Source organism: Felis catus, chromosome A2 (assembly GCF_018350175.1).
Source record: "Felis catus isolate Fca126 chromosome A2, F.catus_Fca126_mat1.0, whole genome shotgun sequence".
NCBI classification, from domain to species: domain Eukaryota; kingdom Metazoa; phylum Chordata; class Mammalia; order Carnivora; family Felidae; genus Felis; species Felis catus.
Window position 1 is genome coordinate 57418621 of NC_058369.1, and position 6966 is coordinate 57425586.

Consider the following 6966-nt stretch of genomic DNA (forward strand, 5'->3'; position numbering starts at 1 on the left):
CAAGGTGTTAAAAGCTCAGTAAGCATAAAAAAAAAAATCGATAGGTTTGACTGCAGTAAAATGTAAATTTCCTTTCACCAAAAGACGGGTGAAAAGACAAATGACTAAAAGCAGAAGGCCTCTGGCATATGTACAACTAGGAAAGGATCAGTATCCAGAATACATAAAGAAGTCCTACAAATCCACAGGAAGAAGAGAGGCAATGAGCAAAAAGACCACAGCAGGCATGTCGTAGAGGAGGAAACGGAGTGCACAGATGAACACGGGAAAAGCTGCCCGATGTCACGAGGATGCAGGGAAGTGCAAGGTAAGGTCCCCGTGAGAGATTTCACATCCATCAGGCTCACAGTGAGGAAGACATGTGACATCTGACAGCACCGAGGGTCTGAGAGGATGGAGATCAGCTGGCACCCGCGGTTGATGAGTGTGAAACCTGGTCTGGCCACACTGAAAACCGCTTTGGCCTTTTCTTGTTAGGTTGACCAGTCCCATGCCTTAGCACCCTGCAAATCCACTCCCAGGAGTCACACAAGGCACACCCAAGAAGAGTTCGTCGCAGCACTGTTAGCAAGAGGAGGGGGAGAGAGGAAATGACCCAGATACTCCCTGACAGAGCAATGCAAAAAGAAATTGTAGCACGGTCACACAATTTCTTTCCACACTGGTGACAGCAAACTCCAGCTACACAGCAGCACAGCTCAAGCTCAGAGAGAGGGAAATGTTGAGTACAAAAATGCAAATTTTTGAGATCTACGTACAGAGAGGAAGTTTTTAGAGCTTGAGAACGAAGAAGCAATCTAATGTTTAGGCTTATTCAGTCGGCCTGTGAGCAAGAGAATGGCAAACAAACAAACACCAAATTGCAGAGAGGGGTGACCTGCAGGCCAGGAGAAGATGGAAGTGACTGGGAATGTTCTAGTTCTGGAGTTGAGCTGTGGGCCCACGGATGTTCATTGTCCCACCATCCTTCATAATGCACGAAACACACGAAGTATTAAAACAGAACAGAGGCAAAGGGGAAAAACAAGAAGACAAACATGGTGTGGGTCCAGACACATCCAGTATGATTTCCTTGTCACACACATAGTTGACTGTTTTCACGTGGTGTCACGGGGGGTCCCAAGAGTTCCGTCGAGAGGCCAGAGCGGGAAGTGAAAGGACAGGCAATTGGACGAGGGCATTCTTCCCTCTGGGCCTCAGTTTCTCCATATGCAAAATGCGGGGGTGTACCAGGAGTGGCAAATGGCTGGCGTGCATAACCCAGGCCTCCCCTTCCTCACCCGCTGCGGACACTACTCATGGATTGCAGCACTGTTTCACATGGAGCACAGACACGCAGCGTTGGGCTCCGCAGCTGGGCCCTGCAGGCTGCCGGGGATGCCAGTCTGAGAGGGCACACTAAGTGATACCTACGTGCTGATCTGGAGAGACCCAGATCCCTCCAGCTGTGGTCTGGAAGATTCTGAAGCCTCACCAGCAGGCACTAGCTAGTCTGAGACCAGGGGCCCTAGGGAGGAGCCGACTGGCTTTGGAACTGACCCTAGCCGGACCCTGGCAGCGTGCAGCCTCAGCGTCTACACTGCCCACGCCTGTGGCCTCCGGTCCGCCGCGGGAGGGCCCCTGGCCCCCCCATCATCTGACCAGAGCCCGTGCTCCCATCCGTCGGGTGGGCAGGCTCATGTCTACGCTCTGCGGGTGAGCTCTGCTGGACCTGAAAACGGCAAGACGGGCGGAGGGCCAGGCAGGAGCTCAGCTTCACCCTCTAGCCCAGAGAGCCGTGGAAGCGGCCCTGTTGTGCCAGATTCAACCAGCTCTCTGAGGCAGGAGGATGGCGTTCCTTTCACCACCGCCTAGGCCTGCCTGGGCTTGCAGGCCTTTGCTCCTCTGCTCCCCTCCCTACCTGCCCCCCCCGCCCCTGCCTGTCCCCTCTTCCTCCCCTTATGGTCCCAGCTCACAAGACTCCTCCTTGGTAGTGCTATTCCATCTACCTCCCACCCCCCACCCCCCCAGTGAGTGCTGAAGTCCCTTCCTCTAGACAAGCACCACACAGAGGTCAGCTTTCCTGAGGAGAGCTTGTGTGCTGGGTCTGGTCCAGTTTCTGTGGGTGTCTGTCCCCTCCAGTATGGGGAGCCCAGCAGGGTCCACCTCACACCCGCATGAAGATAATACCATCAAACAGCCACAATTCCTTGGAATCAATGGGCTTCTCCGAGAACTGTCCACCTACTGCCTCAGCCGCACAGCCAGTGAGGTTGGCAGTCGGGGAATGGTACCTCCCTCCCTATTCCAACAGCGAGAAACTCAAGGGCCACAGAGGGGGGTGACTTTTCCAGCATCACTGCCCACCCTCCTACCTTCTGGGAGGCCGAGAAGCTTTTCTGTCATGTCCCATCAGGGCCCTCAAACCCCAGGAAACACCTCACTTTCCCAGAGCAGGGGCCGGCTGAGTGACCACAGCCCCTAATCATGGAGCATCTGCTTTCATCCTGGTCCCTGCGGATTCTTTTAACAACAAGATCACGCGGAGAGACATCATACCCAGGGACGTGATGCTTCGGCGATTCGTCTCTCTTTCATTTTGTTCACCTGACACACGTTTTAAATGACTACTGGGCTGTGTACACAGGAAGCCTTGATTCACTAGAAAGAGCCGTGGCGGGTTTTCTTAGAAGAAGACAAAGTCAGGAATTTAAGGCATCCAGACGTGTCCAATGAGCAGAGTGGAGACAAAGATGTCTCTCCCGCTGCTGTGTCCGGGAACACAGCTGCCCACACACGCCCACCACACCCTCGGATCAGAGCCTGCCACTGATATCCACGGTGTGAAAGGGCTTGGAACCCACTGTCATCATTATCACCATCCCTCGACCCCAGGAAGCCAACACCATGAGCTTCCAAAGGCACTCCAACAGGAACGCTCACTTGTGTTCCCAGGAATACACACAGACGCCAGATATTTACTTCTGGTTCCAACTTCTCCTGGGTTCATCCTCTTTCAAGTCCTGGAAACTCTGGGCACCACTTCTTGCCCTACAATCCCTCCGTCAGATCCCCCCATCGCCCACTCTCCCAGGAAGCTCCCCCGACCTGGACACCTCCAAATCCTCCTCAAAGCCATCTCTGACTCCCCCTCTTCCTGGCCTTCTCGCTGGCCTCTTTACACTAATTTCCTGCTAGAACGATCATAATGGGTTCAAATGCTGCCGCTTGCACACCTATCTCCCCCGTCACGGGGCAGGTTGTGGGAGCAGGGCGCAGGGCTGATGTACCCCCTTACCTCCAGCCCCTCAGCATGGGCCCGGGCACATGGGTGGGGGGTGGAGTAGGGCCTCAAAGAAGCATGATCTAAATCCCTGGGCTCTGTTTTCCTCCAACTTAGAGTGTAGTGAAAGAGCTCTAATGACAAAGAAGGTAAATTCTAGGTATTCTGAACAGAGACCAGGCAATCCTTTCCTGAGTACTTCACAGCGAAGCCAAGACCTCACTGGTGAGTAACTGTCAACTGCCCAACAGTGGGAGTGAAGAACTTTCCCAGGAGAGAGAGAGTCACAGACAAATGTTGTAAGGAGGGAGGGAGCAACCTGTGTAAGGACCGAAAGGCCAGTGGTGCCTCAGCAAAGCAATGGGGCGATGGGCAAGAGTTCATGGATTATGCGTATCGGTTAGGTTAGGATGGGTTACGCTGCATAACACACAATTCTCTAAATCTCTGTGGCCTACAATAAAGTTTCTTTATGTCTCAGACTACATGCACATGTGGCTCTCCTTCGTCTCCTCTCCCCTCTGGACTCAGGTTGACAGAGCAGTCTGTCTCTATCTGGAATATTGCCATTGTCGTGGAAAAAGGAAAAGAAAAGTGGTAAATTACTCACCCTGGTTCTTCACGCGTGTGCTCACATCTGTTTTCACTGTTCAGCAGCCCCTCTGCCATGCCTGAGGACAACATGGGCCGTGCTGTATAATCCTCCAACCGAGCAGGGCACTTTGATACAGGGCACCGAATGTGGGGGAGTGGTAATCCAGTTCCACACCGTGCTTATGAGTTTGACGTCTTTCCTAGGATCAGTGAAATCTGTTGAATAAACTGTTCATTTCTAAAAATCCCTCTGGCTGTAGTGAGAGACACAGATTGGAAGTGGGCAAGGGTGGGATTCGGGAGAAAATTCAGGAGGCTGCCTCAGTTTCCCGGGCAAAAAAAAAAAGGAAAGTACTTTACACTAGGGTCATGGCAGTGGAAATGGAGAGAAGCCAAGAGATTGAAAAGATGGAAGGGTCTAGTGATGTACAAAGAGGAGCAGAGGTGAGTGAATGTGTGACCCCAGAATGGCGAAAAGATACAGCAGGCTTGGCTTCTCATGTCTTAAACAGTTGCTGGCTCCCATCTTTGGGGAGGACCAGCTACTCTACTCTCTGCTTGTCCTTGGGCTGTCTATGTTCTCCTAAGAAATCTCCCTTCTTGCTTGAAAAAAAAGGCTGAGCTCAATAAAGATGGGAAGACACAGATGGGGTGAGCAGCCGAGTGAGGTGACCAATGAGTGACACAGTGACCAGGGGAATTAATTCATGTCTCCAAGTGTTCAAAGGGTGAAGAGAAACTAGACTCAACCGGAAGAAAAAGAAAGTCCTCCCACTGGGCATGCCTCAAAAGGATCCCTCGCCTCCCTACTGACACATCAGGCATCTTTCTTCTTCCACGGGGCTGTGACCAATTTCGGCTATAACAGAGAAAGGGGAGTGGGTGAGAGAAGAAGAAGGGAGGGACAGGGAGGCAGAGGAAGGATGGGCTCCATGGACACATAGCAACCTCTATCGGATCCTCTCCTCTCCTCCATGTGGCCTCCCTCCCTATGCTTCCTTTTAGAGTTCCAGACTTGACTTTCAGTGGTGGGAGGGCTTGGGATTCACAAACACCTCAAAAGAGAATTTCTGTAGCAGCAGCATTAGGCCACCTGACAGGAACTTAGAGCCTTGGGGTCCACACAGGCACAAAAGCCGCGGGGTCTTTCTGCCCTGGGTGTTCTCATTAGCCAAGAAGTGGAAGGTTCAGACACAGTACTATGTGGTTGTGGACTCAGTTCAGCGCACCCATGGGGACAGCAACCAGGATGCTCCTAGTGGCAGCAGAGGGAGTGTTGTGGTCACTGTCCATGGTGCTTACAGGCTGACTCAGCTGGAGGGGCTTGTTCTAAGACCCAGCCACACAGGATGTCAGAGCTGAGAGGGCTCTAGGATTTCAACTTTCCCAGTGCCTCATTTTGCAGATAAGAAAGCACATGTCCAGAGAGGGGAAAGACTTCCCTCAGGGCCACACAGTGGGTGGCACCGAGGGACTGGAAGCTAGCCTCTAGAAGCTTGCTCAGACAAAACTCATTTCCTTGGAAGGCTCCTGGGATTTGCCCCCAGAAACCCAGAATAATTAGACCCTGAAAAAACTCACGGGAGCACATAGTAGGTACTCAGTGGACACTGGTTGACTGAATAAACGATTATACCGGGACGCAAAAAAACAAATCTTGAAGCTGGGCGTGGGCCCCGGATCCTGAATTCAAACAGGAAGTCGTGGTCCTTTTTGGTACGGGTGAAATGGTACGGAAGAAAGCAGTGGGGGAAGGGAAGAAGTGCTGCCATGAAGACAGTGGGAGGCGGGAAGAGGATAAGAGCAGGTGCAACCCAGGATATTAAGCACAGAGGAGGCAGCAACTGGACACTAACCTCTGTTCTCTCAGGTTCACTCCCACACAGGAAAACAGGTTGAACAGCTCGGGAGTCTCCTTAGGGAGGGTGGTCACACGACCTCAATCTGGCCATCCTCCCTGGCCACAGTGATTGGCTCAGCACTGGGTATGTGCCAGTTAGGTCCCAGTGGGTCCTGACCTTAGGGCTGGAATCATAGGGAATGAGGGGTTCTTTTTCTGTTGGGAGGCTGAAGGTGACTGTTGGGGGCCATCTTGCTTTCCTAACAGAAAAGCCCAGCTGAGAATGACACCAGCACAGAGGAAAGTAAGCAAGGCCAAGAGGTCGGGAAAGATGATTGCTACTGATGTCATCAAGCACCCAGCTACGGCCTTGCCTAAAACTGTCTGCCCTTAGCCTTCTTAGGACGTAAATCATTCTCTCCTGCCTCGTTTGATTGCTTGTTTAGGCCGCTTTGGTTTTTCTGTCACTCAGTGGCTATCAAAGAACAACAACAACAATAACAACAACAACTCCAATTGCTCCTTGAAGTTGTCTAAATGGAGCATCCTGGAATTGTGACAGTATGGATTTAGGCTAGGTTCAAGGGGGACTTTGAGATAACAGTGCAAAACTCCACAGTCTAACCTGGAGATCCAAATGGATTCAAACCGTATCTGTTGGCGGCCTGCCATAGGCTGGGCCAGTCACATTACCCAAACTAATCCTCATAGGACCGACCCTGTTAAGGTAGCAACTGATGACCCCATTTTAGAGGACGTGGCGGAGGCTCAGAGAAAGGAGGTGACAGGGCTATAGCTTGGAAGTGTGGAGCCCAGATTGCACACCTGCATTCTGCTGTGTGCAGCCTGAGAAGCCTCATGGTATGGCCTCTCCGTGTGTCAGGGCACCTGGCCCCACGCCTGGCATTCTGTGGGTGCCTGAGACTTGGTAACTGTCATGTGCCTGTTACAAGACTCAAAAAAGCAATGTGCACTGAAGGCAGGCAGGGACCTTCTTTCCCCAGCACTAACACACCTTCCCAGTTCCCCGAAGACTAGAATCCCTCTCTTTCCCTTGCTTTCCTTGGCAGAGTCCTGCTCCTGTGACAACAGGGCAGTCCCACATTCACAGCCGGCATTGGGAGCTGCTACAAGGGAGGCCAAGAGCCTTCACCCCTCCATCATGCCTGGGACATCTCTTTCCTTGGAGCCTTGGGGAACCTGACACCGGACTTGCACACCAAGGTCTTTTCCAGAACATGCCAAGAGTCTCATCGGTTTGGAATGGGAT

At 52.3% G+C, this 6966-nt stretch overlaps 1 protein-coding gene across 1 annotated transcript in view; it reads right to left on the reverse strand.

Annotated features, from left to right (window-relative positions):
• LOC123383782 (MAP/microtubule affinity-regulating kinase 3-like) overlaps positions 1 to 6966 on the reverse strand; it is a 154167-nt gene that overhangs the window by 16308 nt on the left and 130893 nt on the right. The window contains exon 3 of the mRNA XM_045052020.1: positions 3873 to 3933. The gene's annotated coding sequence lies outside the window, so the exon portion shown is untranslated. The remainder of the gene's footprint in view (positions 1 to 3872; positions 3934 to 6966) is intronic.